Source organism: Neomonachus schauinslandi, chromosome X (genome assembly GCF_002201575.2).
Source record: "Neomonachus schauinslandi chromosome X, ASM220157v2, whole genome shotgun sequence".
Lineage (NCBI taxonomy): Eukaryota > Metazoa > Chordata > Mammalia > Carnivora > Phocidae > Neomonachus > Neomonachus schauinslandi.
In genome coordinates this window covers 30,835,019-30,839,375 of record NC_058419.1, presented here as the reverse complement: position 1 = coordinate 30,839,375, position 4,357 = coordinate 30,835,019, and positions in this window count along the sequence as shown.

The following is a 4,357-nucleotide window of genomic DNA, read 5'->3' as shown; positions in this document are numbered from 1 at the left end:
GACAAACGGGGGCCAGGCAAGTGGTAAGTGGGGGAAGCAGGCCAGGCCAGGGAGCATGGGGCCTGTGCCGACTGGGAGCACATGCCCCATTGTTAAGGTGGCAGCACCTGATGAGCACCCGCGGACCGCTGGTGCACTGGAACTCAGGTCCAATGCTACCCCAATTTCTGGTATCTTCATTTCTTTAAAAAAAAAAAAAAGATTTTATTTATTTATTTGTCAGAGAGAAAGAGAGCACAAGCAGGGGGAGCAGCAGGCAGAGGAAGAGGGAGAAGCAGGCTCCCCGCCGAGAAAGGAGCCCGATGCGGGACTCGATCCCAGGGCCCCAGGATCATGACCTGAGCCGAAGGCAGACGCTTAACGACTGAGCCACCCAGGCATCCCCAGAACTTCTGATTTCTTAAGAGAAGCTGAAAATCCGGGGTGTCATGCAAAATCTCCTGATATTTTTTTTCATGTTTAGTATCTAAACCCAAATATATTTAAACACGATGTGGGCCAAACAAAACTGCCTGCAAAGGACTTTGAGCCTAAAGCTGGCCGGTTGGCTGAGAGGGCTGGGCCGCGGAGTGACTGGGGGAGCCTGGCTGGTGAGGGGACTGTGAGAAATTCGGGGAATCCGTCATGAAGAAGCAAGCCGGCAGACAAAGGAGTCAAGACTACCTTTTGTGGCATTTGAGGGGAGGAGGTGTCCCTTTAAGAAGCTTGAGCTGGGAGTGAAATGATCCGACCTACACATCGGGAAGATTTGTCACCTGGCGGGGAGAAGGGCAGACCCTTGTAAGGGAAAGGCAATAAGGACCTGAAGAGACCAGTGGAGGTGAGGAAGGGGGAGAACTGACGTGAGAGATGTTTTGTGATAGAAGCCCTGCGTGGCTGGATGGCTGGGCGGGGAAACCACACACGCCAGATACAGGAAAGGAACGTGTCAAGGTTAAATACTTTGAGTGTTAACCTCTCACTGATTTTTGGTGGGCATGAGGACAATGGATGGATAGGGGCCAAGTGCAAATATAACAAAGAGTACACTAGCTCAGGACTTCTCCACTTTGGCACTCTGGTCATTTTGAGCTGGATAATCCTTTGTAGGGGTCGGGGGGGGGGCTGTCCTGTGCATAGTGGGGTGTTGAGCAGCATCCCTGACCTCTACTCACTAGATACCAGTAGCACGCCCTCGCACCCCAAGTGGGGACCACCAAAAATATCTCCAGACGTTGCTAAATGTCTCCTGAAGAGGACAAATCAACCCTCGTGGGGACCTATTGCTTTAGTGTCAGAAGAAGGGACAGTCCCTATTTGCTGTTTCCCTTTTTTCTTTTCACTGCAGTGGTGGTGAGTATCTGTTCGGTTTTGGCTTGATAAAAGGCATAAGACCCTTTGTGAGATTTTTACCTAAGGGGCCAGAATTCTTAGCTAAGCCCTTGGTATATATGCTGAAGTCTGCGTCCTTGATGAATTCAGGAGGGTGTTTCTAACTGGCTGGAAAGAGAGCTGACTTTGGAAAGAGGAACATCATTCTTTCTCCCCAACTATTTTCTTGTTTGTGCCCTCTCCCAACTCCACTCACAAAAAAGGAGGAAGCCTTGGCGAAAAGGGTAAAGATCCAAAAAGCCAATGGGAGCGGCCAAGGTACCTGGGGCAGTCCAGAATTCCAGCCACCTCAGGGCCAAAGCGAAAGGAAAGACAATCAGTAGTCTCACACCCAAATCGTCAGGGGCTCAATGAATTACGAATTAAAGCTAAACATGATGCGGACTCATCGTGACTTGGATTACACAAAGCCCAAGTAAGAGATGTTTATTGCAATGCCTGGGAACCCATCCCTTCGGCTTCATGCTCCCGCAGACCAGAGCAGTGGCCTAATTCAATCTAAGATGCTCTTTGAGTAAAAGTACACGGAAATTACAAATAAAGGATTGATGTTGAAGAGAGAGCATTCCTAAACCTTTTTTTTTTTTTTTAAACGTGGCTTAAAATTTAGGGTAGAGAGGAAGTGGGACTGCCTAGAACACTTGTTTTTGTTTTTGTTTTTGTTTTTAAGATTTTATGTATTTATTTGACAGAGAGAGAGAGAGAGACAGCAAGAGAGGGAACACAAGCAGGGGGAGTGGGAGAGGGAGAAGCAGGCGTCCCGCGGAGCAGGGAGCCCGATGCAGGGCTCGATCCCAGGACCCTGAGACCTTGACCCGAGCCAAAGGCAGATGCTTAACGACTGAGCCCCCCAGGCACCCCTGCCTGGAACACTTGTACTCACGGTCAGCAGCTCAGTACTCTTATGGTCATGCCTCTGCCCTTTGTCTTTTGCCTCACAACTCTCACAATTCTTGGGACCTTTTCTGGAGGCTAATGACCGTCGTGAGCCTTATTTTTCTAGTCATTTGCTGCCATTACTATTCATTTCATTAGGCACTCCCTCAATCCGTGCCAGACAATGCCCACGGTGGCGCTAAGCCAGTCCCCAGGGGCTCCTGTTCCAAGTGGAGACTTCGTAAAAGGCCGATGACATAATCGTTTTGGAAATGTTATTATAAACTTAATGTATAATGTTTATAGCAAATGTCAACAAGTATATGTGTGTGGTGATGTGAGCGGGGGTGGGGGGGAGGTCTTAGGTTAGAAAGTGGCTGGCCTATCTGCAAGGGGATTCAGAAATAATAGTAATATCTCTCAGTTCTACCAGCTTCCATAGCTTACAAAGTGTTTTCATAAACATTACATCATTCAGTAATACATGCAGACAAGGAGTGATTCTGAACCTTGAACGCCAAGACTTATCTCGAGATTCTGCACAGGGAGGCCTGCCTCCTGGAAGCCTCCTTTGCTCCTTCTCTCCCAGAAGGTGCCCCTTCTTTGTGCCCCACAGTTCCTTGCTTTTGCCCTTATGAGAGCCCCCCACACTGGTGGCAGCTCTTTGTTGGCAGGGCCTGCTTTTAATTAGGGGCTACCCCAGTTCCTGGAAGGACAGTAAATATTTATTGAACTCAAGGGCCATAATTCTCAGAGTGAGGCCGTTGTTTCAGGTAGGTTAAACATCCCCATGCCTGGAGACTAGGTGTGTTATCAGCATTTTTACTGCTATATTTTTTTGCGACAGATTTCAGGTGTACACATTGGCTTAATTCAACCAAAATACACCTGGGTTAGTGGGTCTCATCATCCATCCAGATCTGACCCTTTTTTGAGGGGTGGTGAGAGAATAATGCCCCTCCCCAAAGATGTCCATGCCCTAGTCCCAGCCAACAGTGACTACGTGACTTTATATGGCAAAGGTGACTCTGTAGATGTGATTCAATAAAGGATTTTGAGATGGGGATTATCTGGTAGGTCCAATCTAATCACTAAGGTTTTTATTAATGAAAAAAGGTGGCAGGAGGGTCAGAATCAGAGAAGTGACCTGAGCAGTGGCCTGGGCCGCCTGGAGAAGCTAAACACTGCTTCTCTCTCAGAACCTCCAGAAGGAACACAGCTCTGCTCACGCCATGATTTTGGCCCAGCGAGACTTCTGACCTCCCGAACTCTAAGAAAAACCCCGTGTCAAGTCACTATATTTATGGTAATTGGTTATAGCAGCAATAGGAAAGTAACAGGGGTTCCCGTTCTCCTCCATCCCCAGCCTCATCGACCTTCATAGTCACTCACTTTCTGTGTGTCCTTCTGACTCACCGTCTGACTCTAAACCTGTGAAAAAGAAAAATGCAGAAAGTTGGTTGTGTGCTTTTCAGAATGCAAGTACTGGACATAGTATGGCACCGTCCTTCCCATTTAAAATTTTGCTCCCCACCACCACCCCCCGACTCAACATTCTGTATTACCAGCTTTCCAATACACCTTCTGGCCTTTTCGCCAAACACGCCCCTGCTAAGTCCCCCCTTGGGTCTTGGGCCCCGAGCCCATCCTGGGAGGTGGGGTTGGGATTAGGAAGGCTGGAGTCAGAGTTTAGGAAACAGGGGCTTAGAGGCCGACGACTGGGAGCCGCCTCTCCGGACTCCCAGGCCGAGGCTCCTTCCCGGCGGTGGCCCTGACCCGGGGCCCCGGGGCGGGGGGCGATGGACGGCGGCAGCCCCGGCGCGAACCAGGTCCCGCAGGTCCGCGCGCACAGGCGGCGCCGGCCGGGGCTGGCTCGGGCGCGCGGAGGGCGGGACCGGCGGGCGCCTGGGCTGGGCCGCGACGTGCTCGAGGAAGTTCAGTCTGGCCGGAGCCGAGCCGGGGCTCCGGAGCGGCCGGGGCGGGGGCGGGGGCGGCGGCGGGGCCAGGTGTGGCGCGGCGCGAGGCGCGGCAGGCGCGGGAGGCGCGAGGACCCCGGCGCCCCGCCCCCTACCCCCGCGGCTCGCGGCTCGGGTTACCTGCGGCGGGTGGG